Consider the following 18,472-nt stretch of genomic DNA (forward strand, 5'->3'; position numbering starts at 1 on the left):
TAGTGCTCTTCCTGAACAATAGGGCAGTGACTCTTTTACTTTCATAAGTTTGGATCTGTATATGTCTTTTTCCCTCTTCAGTTTGTGGCTGGTCTAGGTGTTCCTGAAAACTTTCATGGAGATAGATCATCTTTCCACTCTGTCATCTAAAAAATTCTTATGCCTAAGAGACCCCAAATTGCTGGTTCAAACTGCATTGGAATTATTTTTCCTGCTGCTATGAAATATGGTAAGGATATGAACTTGCCTCCTATGGCTATAAGCTCCCAACCACTTTAAACAAGACAGAAGGCAAGGCATTAAAAGCTGCTAGAGATGCAGTTTTTCTTTGCTTTAAAGAAACAAAGTGGAAAGCAGCAGGAATCATCAGGCACTTTCCTGTGGAGCTTATAGAAAAATTGTATTAGAAAAAAATAGAAAATTTGTATTAGCCTTGATTATATAGTACTGAGTTGTATGTCCACAAATTTCTGGATTCCTTTTGCATTTTGTAGATTTTTTTTTTGTTTATGCAGGTAAAAGTAAATACTAGCTTAAATACAGTTATATAATCCACACACAGACACACAGATAAATCTCATTCATTGGCATAATTGCCAAGTATAATTTTTTTAGCTGGGGTGAACATGTTTTCTCCCCTGAGCTTGCTTGTAGGTAATAATCTGACCAATCATTTATACCTCCTATGAATGGCAAGAGGAATTCTTCATTTTTTAAGATTTTATTTATTTATTTTTCAGATAGCGTAAGGGAGGGAGAAAGAGAGGGAGAGAAACATCAATGTGTGATTGCCCCTTGTGTGCCCCCTACAGGGGACCTGGTCAGTAACCCAGGCATGTGCCCCGACTGGCAATCAAACCAGCAACCCTCTTATTCTCAGGCTGGCCCTCAATCCACTAGGCCACACCAGCCAAGGAGCAAGAGAAATTCTTGACCAAGTCAATGTAACTAGCTATATTAGCTCTGATGAAAAGAACTTAAGGCACTCGAGTTCATTAGAAGAGGTTTAGTTTTAAAAAGGAAATCACTTCTAGGTTGCTAAAATCATTCCCTGTAGATGAGCCTCTTTTTCTGCTACTAAGACCAATCATATGCCAATAGCAGTGACAATAATTCATCATATATTATAGATACAAAGCTTATTAACATGTTATCCCTTAATTAGTGCACACATGTTTTACTTCTACCATCAACCCAACTGGGATAGTGTTCTCCTGTCCAAGATGTGTCAGCTGGTTGAAGCAAGTGATTTGCACCTCGGGCCCTAGCTTCAACAGACCTGGCTTAAATCAAGTATTCCTGTGTAACCATGGCACCATTTTTTCTAACCCTGTTCTGGGTCCTCTGACTTCCCTTCATCAAGCCCCTGTAATTGTAAGGTTTGACTGATAAGAACTTTGGTGGGTTAAAAAAATCTATTTGTAGATGAGGGCATTGGCCAGAGAGACAGAAAAGGCTGCATTCAGGTTAAGTCTAAGTTGAACAGAATGTGCAAAATTATGTTGTCTTTTTGATGTAAGGTAGATCCCCAACACCTCCTCTAGCAATTCATGAATGGAGTGTTTTTTCTTCATTCCTACCTTCCCTAAACTCCTTTCTTTATATATGCATCTGTTGTATTCAGTTGTGTAAGGTGTAAATGCTAGATATTTGCTTGGTCTCGACCTCACTAATCCCATCACCAAACCCTGTTGATTGTGATTTTTTTTTAGATTTTATTTATTTGTTTTTAGAGAGAGTAGAAAGGATGGAGAAAGAGAGGGAGAGAAATATCAATGTGTGGTTGCCTCTTGCGTGCCCCCAACTTGGGACCTGGCCCGCAACCCAGGCATGTGCCCTGACTAGGAATTGAACCAGTAACCCTTTGGTTTGCAGTCCAGTACTCAATCCACTGAGCTACACCAGCCAGAGCAATTGTAATTCTTAAATAGTTCTCCCATGGCTTTTCTTTTCTCCATCTCATGGCCACTATCTTTTATCTTACTTGGATAAGTACAGCATTTTCCTGTTTTCCCTACCCCAGCCTCCTCATTTCATCCCATCAATTCTGTTGAAATAATTTCTCTGAAATAAAACAATGTGATAAAAATGGTAGTTGTTTCTCATTACCTGTAAGACTAAGTTCAAATTTTTTGTGTGCTGATAAAAGACACTTTATGATCCTCAGTGCACCCAAATACCACCATTTTAGCTTCCTTCTGGTCACCAGCTCCAGGTTCTCTGCGTGGAGAATATCACTTGTCTTCAAGGCTTAATTCCAATGTCAAATTCCCCAGGAAGCCTTGTCGTTCTTGACAGCCTTTCTCTTCCTGCCAGTCTAGAGTTAGTCTTTTCCTCTCTGCCCTCTTTAAACTTTGCCCATCCCTTTTAGTACTCATATAATAATAATTAATTTTCTTACCTGTCAGCCTTATTTATTCATTGCATTTACTCAAGGAATATTGTGAGAACATCAAGTGCTTGTTATATGCCAGTTTCTGAGATTTAATGTGAACTGGATGAACAAGATGATTTATTAGGAAAAGAGGAAAATAAACAATAAAAAGAAAAGAAATATAATAATTTCCAGCAGTGATAGGTGCTCTGAAGGGAAGAGTTCTTAAGATGGTGGTGTAGAGGCCTACTTGAGAGTGACCACAGAAAGCCTTCCTGAGGAGTTGACACTGGAGCTGAGACCTGAAGAATAAGGAGGATCCATAGTTTAGAATCCAGATGATGCAGAAATCAATGTATTATTTACTATTTGCTGATCATTGTTAACTTGATCATTCCAGTTATCTGTGCTGAAGCAGATAACTTAGAAGTAAGTTTACTGGTTTGGATTGCTCTCCCCCCACCTCTCCCCTGCCATTGGCAGCAACACCAGGTTTGTCTTCCTAATTATCAGGTCTTTCAGCATGAAAAACACACACACCTGAGTTTTTATTGTTTGTTTATTTTTAAGGGAGGTATATAAATACTGCAGTAGAAATGGAAAAAGACTGTCTTGGTTAACCAGCACATGGGCAATTAATATTTGGCCATGATATAAAGAACTTTGTTGTTAAATATAATTATGATTGGGTTGAGCTAATGAAAATAGGATGGGCCATCTGCCCTTTTCTAAAACTTATATCTAACCTTGAAAATTTCTCCATTTATTTCTGTTATCCAAACTGATGTGTCTTCATGGGTTATTCACACATATACTCTTTTCCTTTTGTGATTATACTACTAATTTTTAAAAATGTAGTATCCTGCTTTATAATGGCAATAAAACCTTTTTACCATTAAATATAATTGTCAAGTTAAAATTTTCTGTGGCTGATAAATATTAGTTGTAGAATCAGTCCATGTCTAGACTTGTGTACACAATCTTAAGTCTCTCAAATCCACCGTGTATATTTATTTGCCTTCTGAAAATGCCTATTAAACATGAATTCAGAGACTTGCAGTTATTCTAAATCCATTGTCAATTGGACCTCTTTTTTTATATTGAGTGTTTTGATACCACCAGCTTTGGGTTTAATTTGTTGTGTGACATTCATCAAATAGTTTTGAAATTATGAACCTAGGCACTCCTACAAGAAAAAGCCCCTGATGAGCATGACTTCATCACATCATTTCCAATTAACCTGTGGTCTTTGTCATTGTACCTTCATATCTATGCAATTATAATCCTGAACACACTGAGTTCTAGTTTTGCCAGCTAATGTTATTCAAGTGTGGACTTGCATGTGTCAAAATGGTTGTGTATATTGTTTTGTGTTTGGAAAATTGAGCCCTTATGCTGTTGGAGAAACATAAACAACCATGAAAATAATTATGTATAGTGTAAAAAGAATTAAAATGCAAATAGTCATATACCTAACCTCCCAGGTTAGGAAACAAAACATTTTCAGTACCCTCAGAAGTCACCTGAATGACCCTCTATCATATCCTCCTCTCTCCCTTCTTCACTCTGTAGGGAAACTCTATGAAGATTTATTTACCACTCCCTTGTTTTCTTATAGCTGTACCACCTATGAGTGCACTGGTCTAGTTCTTTATTTTGTTTTTGTCTATTTTTGAACATTATGTAAGTAGAATAATACTCTGTGTATTCTGTGACTTCTTTCACTTAATGTTATATGAGATCTATCCATGTTGCTTCTTGGAGCCACATTTGTTCCTTTTGATTACTATGGTATTTCATTGTATGACTATACCATAAATTATCCATTCTGTTACTGGACATTTGGGTGATCCTCAGTTTGCCTTTATGAATAATGCTGCTATGAACATTCTTTTATTTCCTGTTGAACATTTGTGAAGCTGTAGGTGCATCTTTAACTTAAAATATACAGCCAAACTGTTTTTTAAAGTGATTGTAGATTGGGAAGAATTCTAGTTGTTTCATATCTTCTCCAGCACTTTATCTTGCTAAATTTCTCAATATTTTTCCAATCTGCTGGATATTTAATAGTACTATGGTTCTTTTAAACTGTGTTCCCAAGTTAATAATGCAGAGATGTATATTTTCATGTTTTGCCCATTTCTTATATCAATTTGGGGGCAATATTTCATTTCTCCATAAAAAGGCATCTAATTTTTTCCCTAATCTCTATGATTTGAAATATTTTTTATTAATAAATTCCATTTTAAGAATGTTTATGAATGTAGCTTCTTATATTTGTATAGAATATATTTGTATACAATATTTGCATATAAATAGTAATTTGTATACAATACAAAATAGTAATTGTTAATCATGTAATTTATCTACCTTACTCTGCTTGTTTCTTTGTTTTTCTGAACCATGCAGCCTAGCATCATTACCTGTAACCTTGATGTGTGCACTTTTAAAAAGAGTTCTGGGCCCCTGGCTGGAGTACCTCAGTGGATTGAGCGCAGGCTGTGAACCAAAGCATCGCAGGCTCAGTTCCCAGTCAGGGCACATGCCTGGGTTGCAGGCCAGGTCCCCAGTGGGGCCATGTGAGAGGCAACCACACGTTGATGTTTCTCTCTGTCTCTTTCTCCCTCCCTTCCCCTCTTTAAAAATAAATAAATAAAATCCTAAATAAATAAATAAATAAATAATCCAGTGTAACAATTGTTGTCTTAAAAAAAAAGAGAGAGTTCTAGAAATGCTCAGTGGGTCCTCTTTACTACTTCCAGGTCCACTTAGTGGTTTGGAGACCAGGCATTGGAATGGAAATTCAGGTTTCAACTGCCATCTATGTGTCTGATAATGCATTGTGTCTGTTCCTTTGCCTCAGTTACAGAATTGGGAGTTATGCAATATTTGATATCAGGGATGTCTGGAATATTTTATATAATTTATTTTGGAGGTTAATTTCTTTGGAATACACTTTCAAATGTGGAATTATTAAACAGTTTATTTCTTTTAACCTGGTATCTCATAGGTTAGGAGACGAACTAGATCAAATTATCTATTTACCAAGTGTCTTTCACATACAGCTTTATTTAATATGCAGTTTGTTAGTTTAATTTGTAGTAGTATAGATTTTTTCTTTTAAGTTGACTAAATGTTGAACTTAGGGACCTGGGTTTTAAAAAGTCAATTTCTTGAAATTATTTAATTCCCTTATGTTTTACTGGACCAAAAGACCAATTTATGAAGTTATTGAGAAAGTTGGTCAATGATGCTGATTTACGGCTATGAAATCTCACACCTAAATTTAATGACATGTGGAAAAATAATACTTGAGATGTTTCCAGATTTGCCTGTCCTCATTGGCTATGGAGGAAGGCATTGGTTACATTGATTGCCTATATTTGAAAGTGTCCTAAATTACCCTAAAGTCATCAACATTCTGCATATTTTTTTCTTTTTCTAGGATTATTAATTTACACCACCACCCACTTCAGCTTAATTTATGTAATAGATCTGGTTCTAAGGATCTAATACAGAGGCTCTCAACCTGGGGCAGTTTTGCCCCCTGCCCTCAGGGCATTTGGCAGTGTCTGGAAACATTTTTGGTTGTCACAACTGAGGAGAAAAGATATAGCTGGCATCCAGTGGGTAGAATGCTGTTAAACATCCTGCAAGCTTCAAGACAACCCCCCACAACAAAGAAGTATCTGCCCCCAAATGTTAGTAGTGTTGAGGTTGAGAAATGCTCCTCTGGTATAAACAAGTTTCTTTTTCCTCTATTTCCTCCCCAGTCACTGTTATTCCCATGTTTTATGAGGGAATTATCAGTTCACATTCATGTGCCATGGGGTTCTCATATGATTAATATTGTTTAATCAGCTTTGTTGGCGAGATTTTACACACATATACACATATACAACACATATATGCAATAAAATTTGCCAATTTTAAGCATGTGGTTTGATGAATTTTGACAAATGTGTACAGTTGTGCAGCCACCATTATAATCACATTTATTTTTTCTTCTTCCAATTTTATTTTAATCATTGTTCAAGTACAGTTTTCTGACCTTTACTCCCAAATTTAATATGTTTAAATTTTAATCACATTTAATATGTTTAAATTTTAATTCTGTAGTTTCAAGTATGCATTTACTAAATGATATTATATTCCAGGAAAGAAGGAAACAAAGTATTTCAGATACTGATGGGTAGCTTGTGACTGATAGGTATATATGGTAATTCATGAAGGATAATGCCCTTGAGCTGGGTTCTAAATTTTACTCTATTATAATATTAATCTGGTGGGTGCTTTATTTCAGTTGGAGGGTCACATTTAGACCACTGAATGATTGGCTTAGAGGATCATTGTACATTCTAAAATAGAAAATTGGTATTAGCCTTGATTATATAGTACTGAGTTGTATGTCCACAAATTTCTGGATTCCTTTTGCATTTTGTAGATTTTTTGTTTATTTAGGTAAAAGTAAACCTGGGTGCTTGATAGCAAACACAGAATATATTCGTCTCCTCTAAAGAATTTCTAGAATGTTGGCTATTTTGGTGATTGAGTTTAATTTCAGTAAGTAGTAGCAGTTGTCTGTGGTGAAGTGAATGGACACCCTTGCTTACATTGCTGAACCACATTCTTAGGGGGTGGGAGTAGGGAAACTTTGCCTTAACCACTGATTGTTGTAATTGGAACTTGGGAGATTATTTGAGATGAGACTTGGATTGGTAATTGAGTCTGAGTGCTTGGCAGGTGTTTTCTTTTATCCCCTTTAGTTTCTTTTCCAGTCAAGGTGGTATTTATATGCAGGGTTTCATAGGGAGTTTCTTAATATACCTCAAGTTGAAACACAGAAAACATGGAGGGCAAAGTGGTCTGCAGCAAGTACTCTTGACCTGTGTTCATATTATTGTGCTCTAATGAGACTATAACAATTCTTGTTTAATGACAAAAAGAATGAGGTAAGAAATGGAGCATTGCAACATTTAGAGGTATTTAACTACATTTTAATGCTATGGGCTATGGCTCAGAACCACCATAGGTATCTTGCTGTTTTTTTTATTTATTTTTTTTATTCTCATACAAGGATATGTTTTTATTGATTTTAGGGGGAGAGGAAGGAGAAAGGGAGATGGGGGGAAAGAGGGATCAATGTGAGAGAGAAACATTGATCCATTGCCTCCCTTATGTGCCTCAACTGACCAGGATCAAACCCACAACCTAGGTATGTTTCCTAACTGGGAATCAAACCCACAACCTTTTGGTGCATGAGACAATGCTTTAACCAACTGAACCACCCAGCCAGGACAGAATCTTGCTGGCTTTATTTGTGGGTTTATTTTAGGCAAGCAATATCAACATTACTGAAATGATACTCTGTGAAAAGGGAAAAAATGTACCCACACATTTAAAATGCTATGTTTGCCAGTTTTCCTCTCTTGGCCTTAGGCACCAATCAAAAATTGTTTGAAAAAATAATGTTAAACTGTTCTGCCAATTCTACTATATAATCTTGGGATATTTTGTGTCCCCCTTCATGGTAACCTTAATATTTCAGAACACTCATGATGAAAGCAGTCTTCCAATCTAAAAAACCAGTACTCTTTCAGCACATTTCAAATGCTAAGAAAAGATTTTCTTGTGGGGGTGTTTGTTCTCAGTCCCTTCTTCCTTGGCCTCTTAGCCCAAGTTATCATCTTACCCACTGGCAATCAAGTTCCAAGACTAAGTGTCTTGTCCTGAAGAAGTGATATTTTGAAATGGCCTTATCTTTGTGTACAAGAAGGCATTAATAGAATGACCCCAGTTTATTGATAATGGGCTAGAACAGGGACAAAAATCTTAGACACTTAAGTCTCCATCTGTCTCTATTTTTCATCACTACTTACTCTTCTCTATCATTTACTTTCACTGTCCGTCTTGACATGGAGGATGTTTTGCTAATCAATTTGTAGTTATTTAGCCCCCAAGCCAAGACCAGGTTAGCATTAGAATAATGGCTTGGATATTCTGAGTTCAGAATTTCTGTTTGGTGGTGCTCAAGCCCTTAGTTGGTTAGCCACATGATTGGCAATGAGAAACTAATAGGTCACAAGTTAGTGAATGCACTTAAAGAGCAGTTCATGAGTTTTGCAGTGCAAAACTTTGAAAATCTGGAGGAGTGAGATAGATTTGGAATCATGCTGTCTTAAACAGATTGGTGATCTGATAGTTTTGATTCAACCAGAATTTTCCTGTCTTTATAAATTCTTTTAAAATAGCATGAAATTGTCATGTATTTTTCCATCTTGAGGGTCACTTACTTAACAGTTTTCCTGTTGTTGCATATTAGGCTATTTCTAGTTTTTCACTAATAGAAGATTGTGATTAACAGCCTTGCACTTAAATCTTCGGCTTCACATTTCATTATTTGCTTAAGCTAAGTTCCTGGCAGAATAGTGTGAATGTTTTTAAATATTGAAAACTTTTGCTACAAATGCTTTCAGAAAGTATGTTTACCAATACCCCCCTGCTAATATATAAGAAAATATGAATGACAGCACATTCTTGCCATTTACAAAGATTTTTTAAACTTTAGAATTCATAGATTTAAAATGGCAAATTATTTTTTAAAGATGTTTATTTTATTTTCAGAGAAAGGAGGGAGGAAGAGAGGGGGAGAAACATCAGTGTGTGGTTGCCTCTTGTGTGTCCCCCACTAGGGACCTGGCCTGCAACCCAGGCATGTGCCCTGACTGGGAATAGAACTGGCGACTCTTTGGTTCCCAGGCTGGTGCTCAATCCACTGAGCCATACCAGCCAGGGCTAAAATGGCAAATTATATGTATATTTAATTGTAAAGTAAAACTTTAAAATCTGTTTTTATTTTATGAATTGTCTGTTCCTTTACAATGGCTCTTTTACTGGTAGTGGTGTTTTATTGTTTTACAAGTGTGTATAGAGTAAAGCTATCAATCCATTTTTTGTTGCAGATTGCCTAATATTTCAGTTTGCTTGTAATTTATGAGATAAGAGTCATATAAGTTATGGATTTGATAAAATAAAAAATGAATTCATATATAGCTATATTGGTATAAAGTAGGTTGGCATTAATGTCCATTTACTTCTCCATAAGGACCTAAATGGGCATAATCCTAAAACATTATTTTGAGAATTTCTGGTCTTGTCTAGATTCAGCTTTTCTCTACCACTTTTGTGACTGTTTCACCCCTTTTATTCTAACTGCCTTAAAACTCATGAACTGGGTTGAAATGTTACTTAATTGTATTAACATCATCACTGCTAATTGCAGAAAGTTGTTAGTCTTGCTACTTAAGTCCTTGATCAAAATTTCCTAATAAAGAATATGTTTTAAGTCTTCTTAATTTTGCAATGTCATGGGTGTGTTTTACTGGGAATGCTTCATGTCTGTTTGCCTGGCCATGAATGTGTAAGATAGATGTTGCCCTCAGGGAGGTTGTATTCCTATGGTGGAAGGCATGCTATAAATGTAGAAATAAAAGGTAGGATTTTGCCACACATATTTGTTCGCTTCCTTAATTGTTTTAACAACTTTATTGAGTTATAATTGACATACAGTAAACTGAACCTATTTAAAGTGTACAGTTTAAGTTTGGGCATACATGTATACTGGGAAAACTATCACCATGATTAAGAAAGTGAGTGTATTTATCATGCTGAAATGTTCCTGTGCCCTTTGTAATCTATCATCATGCCACTTCCCATTCCCCATTCCTAGGTAACCACTGGTTTGCTTTCTACCCCTATTGTTTGCATTTTCCAGAAACTTATACACATGGAATCATTCAATGTATATTGATATTTTTTGTCTGACATTTTTCACCTCACACATTTATTTTGAGATAAACCCATATTGCAATATACATTTATTTCGCTTCATTTTCACTTTAATTTCATTTCAAATTGATTCATTTTTATTCCTGAGTAGTTTTTCATTAAATGGATGTATCTTCATTTGTTTACCCGTTCATCTGTTGATGGACATTTGTGTTTTTTCCAATTTTTGTCAATTAGCAATAAAGTTACTATGTATGTTTATGTACAAATGTTATTATAGACATAGGCTTTCATTTTTCTTGTGTAAATACCTAGCAGTGGAATGGTTGGATCATATGGTAGGTATTTAAGTTTTCCAGAAACTACCAAACTATTCTCCAAAGTGGTTGTACTATTTTACATTTACACCTACAGTTCTAGTTTCTCCATATCCTCACCAGCACTAGCTATGGTAAGCATTGAAACTATTTTAATAGATGTGTAGTGGTATCTCTTTGCAGTTTTATTTTGTATTTCTTTAATGTTTAAAGATGTTGAACATTTTTTCATGTGTTTCTTTGCATCTACATACATTCTTTTGTGAAGTGTCTTCAAATATTTTGCCCATTATTTTTAGATGGTTATTTTCTTTTTTTAATGTAGCAATATTTTTATTTTTTTGTTCAAATACAGTTGTCTCTATTTTCTTACAATTGATTGTTCACAGTTCTTAATATGTTTTGGATATAAGCCCTTTATTAGATATATGAATCACAAATATTTTCTCCTAGTCTGCCACTTACTTTTCATTCTTTTACTAGTGTCTTTAGAAAAAGCTAAATTTTTTCATCTTGGTAAACTTAAATTTATCAATTTCTTCCTCTAAGGTCATGCTTTTGCTTTCATATCTAAGAAATCTTTGCCTAACTGAAAGTCATAAATGTTTTCTCCTAGATGTTTTATACTTTTTTGTTCTACCTTTAGGTCTATAATCCATTTTGGTTGGGTTTTGTATACGGCACAGAGTATAGATCAGAGTTTATTTATTTATTTATTTTTCATATTGATATCCAATCATTCCAATACCATTTGTTGAAAAGATTCTCCTTTTCCAATAAATTGGAAAGAGCTTATTGTTTGTGGAAACTTTGGGAAATTCTGGCCAGTGTTTCTACAGATCTTTTTTTTATGTCCTCACCCTTTCTTGGTTGTTTTTATTACAGAATGGTATTTAGAAATTAGGGTCTATTGTGGTAATTTGATGCTGGAGTATCATTACTTCTAGGCCCTCTCAGTGGTTAGGACATATATGTAAATATACTAACCATGCAAACACATGTGTTTTATCTCTTTCCTCTCTCCCCATCTCCCTCCTGCCTCTCTCTGTTTCTCCCTATCCTTCCTTCTTTCTTCCTTTCCATCTTCTGTCTATCTATCAATCACAATCAGGAGCTCATACTGATACCTTTGATTGTAGTACAATAGACTTCTTTCTCTGATGGTGAGAAATCTAGCTCTCAGTATTGATACTATAAGTAAATACATTAACTGATTTCTTTAATTTTAGTATACACAAAAATAGCTTCAAAATTGCTAACTGATTCCTTTGTGGGAAACACATTCATTTACTGTTTGACTTAACTTACAGTACTATTCCATCAAAATACTGTTTTTGTGGTCACAAAGCTAGTTCTTTTCTTCCCCACCTCCTTCAGTGTGGCTATATTATTTATTTGTGATACAGTTGAGTTCCTTTGTTAGTGTTTATATTCCAGTTTACCCTTTTTCCCTAAAACACACCCATTCTGATTGGCTTTGATTATTTATTTACATTTTTGGTATGTTAAACATTACTATAGTTCTCAGAGTCAGGATTATACAAAAAAGTATACTAGTAAGTATCACTCCCTCCTCATCCCATCCCGACTATCCATTCCCATTGCCTCATCCCTTCTGATCCACCCCCTTAGATAACCAAATTCTTTAGTTTCTGGTTTACCCTTGCAGTATTTCTTTTGCAAAATGAGATTTATGAGTGTTTTATTATGTTCCCTTTTTTCTTGCATGAAATATAGCATACCATAGGTACATTTTTATACTTTACTTTTTTTTCTGCAACACATATCACTTCATAGAGATCTTTATAACAGTCTGTTGCATGGCTTTACCATAGTTTATATAAGCACCATCCTATATATTGGCATTTAGGTTGTTTCCAATATTTTGTAATTGCAAAGTTTTACAATGAACAATCCTGTGCACATGCACTTTTGTATTGCAAGTGTTTCCTTAGTGTAGATTCCTAGAAGTGGGATTCCTGAGACAAATAGCATTTGTTGTCCCTCTATCTGAAGAACTTCTGATCTGTATCAGAAAATAGCTTTTTGTGTGTGTGTGTGTGCTCGCTTGGGCAGCACATATACTAAAATTGGAACGATACAGAGAAGATTAGCATGGCCCCTGTGCAAGATGACATGCAAATTCGTGAAGCATTCCATATTTTTGAGATTGCACCACTGAATCTCACAAGTATTCTACCACAGAAGTTCACACCATAATTACAGGGAACCAGAACAGATCAATTTAAGAAACAGAGGCTAACAAGAAGAAATCCATGAACAATGAGAAAGCAAAGAAACAACCCCCAATTGAAGGGAAACGAGGAAGCCTCAGGAAAAATGCTAAATGAAATAGAGGCAACTCAACTATCAGATGGTGAGTTCAAAACAATGATTATCAGGAAGTTCAATGAACTCACAATGAGCTATCAGAAATTAGAGGGAAACTACAACAATCTCACTGCAAACTATATAAACATGAAAAAGAAAATAGAAACTCTCAACAAAGGCCAAGAGCAAATGAAGAATACAATTTCTGAACTGAAGAACACAGTAGAAGGAATGAAATGCAGGGTCGACGAAGCAGAAGATTGGATTAGCAAGCTAGAGGATGAAGTAGAAAACAACATCCAGAAAGAGCAAGAAAAGGAAAAGAGGCTCAGAAAGAATGAAGAGGGATTAAGAGAAATGCAAGACAATATGAAATGTAATAATATACGTATAATAGGGATACCAGAAGGAGAAGAAGAAGAGCAAGAGATCAAAAACCTAGTTGAAAAAGTAATGAAGGAGAACTTCCCTAATTTGATGAGACAAAAAGTCACACAAATCCAGGAAACACAGAGAGTCCCAATCAAGAGGAACCCAAAGAGGCCCACCTCAAGACACATCATAATTAAAATGGCAAAATTTCAAGACAGACAGAGAATCTTAAAGGCAGCAAGGGAGAAAGAGGAAGTAATATACAAGGGAGCCCCAATAAGGCTAACAGCTGACTTCTCAATGGAAACAATTCAAGCCAGAAGAGAATGGCAAGAAATACTCCAGGTAATGAGAACCAGAGGTCTGCAACCAAGGCTGCTTTGTCCAGCAAGGCTCTCAATCAAGATAGAAGGCCAAATAAGAAGCTTCCCAGAAAAAAGAAGTCTAAAAGAACACACCTCCACCAAACCAGCTCTGCAAGAGATTCTAAAGGTACTGCTTTAAGGAAGGGAAGGAAAAGAGACAGAGAGAGAGGAACACACGTACATAAAAGACAATGAATAAGTACCTATCAATAATAACCTTAAACGTAAATGGATTAAATGCTCCAATCAAAAGACATAGAATACCTGATTGGATAAGAAAACATGACCTACATATATGCTGTTTACAAGAGACCCACCTCAGGATAAAAGACCTGCACAGGCTGAAAGTGAAGGGCTGGAAACAAATCTTCCAAGCAAATGGACAGGAAAAAAAAGCTTGGGTAGCAATACTCATATCAGACAAAATAGACTTCCAAAAAAGGTTCCATAAAGAAAGACCCAGAAGGTCACTTCATAATACTCAAGGGAAAAATCCACCAAGAAGACATAAATATTGTAAATATATATGCACCCAACATAGGAGCACCCAAATACATAAAGAAAATCTTAGAGGACTTCAAGAAAGATATGGACAGCAACACAATTATTGTGGGGGATTTTAACACCCCACTATCAAAAATGGACAGATCTTCCAAACAAAATATCAACAAAGATATTGTGGCATTGAACAATACCCTTGATGAAATGGACTTTACTGATATATACAGAGCCCTCCATCCAAAAGAAGCTAAATATACATTCTTTTCAAATGTACACGGAACACTTTCAAAGATAGACCACATGATAGGACACAAAACGAGCCTCAAGAATATCAAGAAAATTGAAATCATACCAAGCATTTTCTCAGACCACAAGGGACTGAAGCTAGAAACCAACCTCAAGGAAAAAAACCCAAAACACTCAAAATCATGGAGATTAAATAGCATGCTATTAAACAATGAATGGGCCAAGAATGATATTAGGGAAGAAATCAAAAAGTTTCTGGAAACAAATGAAAACGAACTCACAACAACCCAAAACTTATGGGACACAGCCAAGGCAGTCCTGAGAGGGAAGTTCATAGCGATACAGGCCCATCTAAAAAAGTTAGAAACATTCCAAACAAACAACCTAACCCTACGTCTGCAAGAACTCAAGGAACAACAACAAAGACAGCCTAGAGCAAGCAGAAGGAAGGAAATAATCAAGATCAGAGCAGAATTAAATGACATAGAGACTAAAAGCACAATTCTAAGGATCAATGAATCCAAGAGCTGGTTCTTTGAAAAGATAAACAAAATCGACAAGCCTTTAAGCAGACTCATCAAGAAAAAAAGAGAGAAGACCCAAATAAACACAATCAGAAATGAAAGAGGAGAGATTACAACAGATACCACAGAAATACAAAGGATTGTAAGAAATTACTACAAAGAACTGTATGCCAAGAAATTTGAAAACCTAGGTGAAATGGACAACTTTCTAGAAAAATATGATCTTCCAAAACTCAATGAAAAAGAAGCAGAAAGCCTGAACAGACCAATAACAACAAAAGAAATTGAAGCAGTAAGCAAAAAACTCCCAACACACAAAAGCCCTGGGCCAGATGGTTTTACAGGAGAATTCTACAAAGCATTTAAGGAAGAACTAACCCCTATCCTTCACAGACTATTCCAAAAAATCCAAAACGATGAGAGTCTCCCAAACTCTTTTTGTGAGGCCAACATCATCCTAATTCCAAAACCAGATAAAGACACAACAAAGAAAGAAAACTTCAGGCCAATGTAACTGATGAACATTGATGCTAAAACCCTCAACAAAATACTGGCAAACCACATCCAGTAATACATTAAAAAGATCATACACCATGACCAAGTGGGATTCATTCCAGGGATGCAAGGATGGTTTAATATTCACAAATCAGTAAATGTAATACATCACATAAACAAAAGCAAAGACAAAAACCACATGATCATATCAATTGATGCAGAAAAAGCATTTGATAAGGTACAGCACCCATTTATGATAAAAGCAGTCAGCAAAGTGGGAATAGAGGGAGCATTCCTCAACATAATAAAGGCCATATATGAGAGACCTACTGCCAACATCATACTCAATGGGCAAAAATTAAAATCTTTCCCACTAAGATCAGGAACAAGACAAGGATGTCCACTTTCACCACTTCTATTCAATATAGTACTGGAAGTTTTAGCCACAGTGATCAGACAAGAAAAAGAAATAAAAGGCATCCAAATAGGAAAGGAGGAAACAAAACTGTCACTGTTTGCAGATGACATGATAGTGTACATAGAAAATCCTACAGACTCCACCAAAAAACTGCTTGACCTAATAAATGAATTTGGCAAAACAGCGGGATACAAAGTCAATATCCAGAAATCAAAGACATTTCTATACACCAACAATGAAACAGCAGAAGCAGAGATCAAGGGAAAAATATCCCATTTGAAATAGCAAAAAGAAAAATAAAATATCTAGGAATAAACCTAACCAAAGAGGTAAAAGACCTGTATTCAGAAAACTACATAACACTGAGGAAAGAAATCAAGGAAGACACAAACAAATGGAAACATATACCATGTTCATGGATTGGAAGAATTAATATCATCAAAATGTCCATACTACCAAAAGCAATTTACACATTCAATGCAATTCCTATTAAAATACCAATGGCATATTTCACAAACATAGAACAAACACTTCAAAAATGTATATGGAATCATAAACGACCCCGAATAGCTGCTGCAATTTTGAGAAAGAAGAGTAAAGTAAGAGGGATCACAATACCTGACACTAAACTATACTACAAGGCCACTGTAATCAAAACAGCCTGGTACTGGCATAAAAACAGACACATAGACCAATGGAACAGAGCAGAGAGCCCAGAAATAAACGCAAGTCTCTATGGTCAATTAATATTTGACAAAGGAGGCAGCAACATTAAATGGGATAAAAATAGCCTCTTCAACAAATGGTGTTGGGAGAATTGGACAGCCACCTGCAAAAAAATGAAACTTGAGCACCAACTTTCACCATATACAAAAATAAATTCAAGGTGGATAAAAGACTTAAATATAAACCGTGACACCATTAAAGTCCTAGAGGAGAACGTATGTAGGAAAATCTCAGATATTTCACGAAGAAACTTTTTTACTGACTTGTCCCCTAGAACAAGGGACATAAAGGAAAGAATAAACAAATGGGACCTCATCAAAATTAAAAGCTTGTGCACAGCCAAAGAAAACAGTATCAAAATTAAAAGAGAACCAACTGTATGGGAAAACATATTTGCCAATGATACCTCTGACAAGGGTTTAATCTCCAAAATACATAAAGAACTTACACGACTCCACTCTAAGAAGACAAGCAACCCAATTACAAAATGGGCAAGACGCTTGAACAGACACTTCTCCAAGGAGGACATGCAGAAAATCCAAAGACACATGAAATGATGTTCAATATCGCTAGCTATCAGAGAGATGCAAATTAAAACCACAATGAGATACCACTTCACACCAGTCAGAATGGCCATCATAAACAAAGCAACAAACAATAAGTGTTGGAGAGGTTGTGGAGAAAAGGGGTCCCTAGTGCACTGTTGGTGGGACTGCAGAGTGGTACAACCACTATGGAAAGCAGTATGGAACTTCCTCAGAAAACTAAAAATGGATCTGCCTTTTGACCCTGCAATTCCACTGCTGGGACTCTATCCTAAGAATACTAAAACACCAATTCAAAAGAACCTATGCATCCCAATGTTCATAGCAGCACAATTTACAATTGCTAGATGCTGGAAGCAACCAAGATGCCCATCAGTAAATGAATGGATCAAAATACACAATGGAATTCTATGCAGCAGAAAGAAAGAAAAAAGGATCTCCTACCTTTTGCAACAGCGTGGATGGAGCTGGAAAACATTAGGCTAAGCAAAACAAGCCAGGCAGTGAAAGACAAATACCATATGATCTCACCTTTAACAGGAACCTAAACAACAAAACAAAGAAACAAGTAAAATATAACCAAAGACACTGAAATAGAGTACAGGCTGACAGTGACCACAGGGGAGAGTAGAGGGAATTTCAGGGGACATTGGGAAGCGTTCACGGGAACAAACTTAAAGGACACATGATCAAAAACTAGGGGGAGGGTGGTAATGGGAGGGAAGTGGGGAGGGTTGGGAGGGGGGCCTGGATTGGGAGTAAAAAGGAGAAAACTGTATTTGAACAATGATTAAAATAAAATTAAAAAAAAAGAAAATAGCTTTTTTTTTTTTTGCATTTTCTTCCTCCCATGGCTTTGAGTGAAGCAAAATATAATTTCTTTACAGTAATATAAATGAGGACTTTTCCTGGTGTGTCTGGTATTTCAAATATACTTATAATATCTGTCATCTCTTGAGTATTAGATTCCAATAGTCATTCCTACCTGTTTCTTTAAATATCTCTTTTCATAGAGCTCTCTTACATATGTTCTGAAATGTTTTAGCTCATAGCTTGAGCTGAGGTTCGCTTATTGAAGTGTAATTATCAGTATTTTATCTTTGTCAAGTTTAAAAATAGAACAGAACTAGTATTACATTAGTGATACATAGTTAATTGAAGACAGTTATTTTTTCTTATCTGCAACTGGTTCTGTGCATGTTGAAAGAGACTTGGTTTAAAGAAAAAGACAGCTGTGGGAGTTCTCAGTGGCATGGAAAATCAGACTGACTTAAGTGGTTAAGAACCCAATGTTAGTCTCACGTGGAACTTCGAGTCTTTAAATTGTTAAACACAAACTATCAAGTTGGAATCAGTGGCATGGAAGAATCAGTCTTGAGTATCCTGAAGGCCTCTTACTCCTTGCCTTCGGCAAATGTCTGGCCCTCTGAAGCACCAGTGAACACACTCTTCTTTTTATCTGCTTTGTGG

At 35.8% G+C, this 18,472-nt stretch overlaps 1 protein-coding gene and 1 non-coding gene across 2 annotated transcripts in view; both read left to right on the plus strand.

Moving 5' to 3' along the window:
- TSPAN7 (tetraspanin 7) overlaps nt 1–18,472 on the plus strand; it is a 125,191-nt gene that overhangs the window by 16,445 nt on the left and 90,274 nt on the right. The gene's annotated exons all lie outside the window — the stretch shown is intronic.
- LOC114505791 lies at nt 12,540–12,645 on the plus strand. The gene has a single exon (XR_003685263.1). It is a non-coding gene; the product is annotated as a U6 spliceosomal RNA (small nuclear RNA).

Source organism: Phyllostomus discolor, chromosome X, assembly GCF_004126475.2.
Source record: "Phyllostomus discolor isolate MPI-MPIP mPhyDis1 chromosome X, mPhyDis1.pri.v3, whole genome shotgun sequence".
Lineage (NCBI taxonomy): Eukaryota > Metazoa > Chordata > Mammalia > Chiroptera > Phyllostomidae > Phyllostomus > Phyllostomus discolor.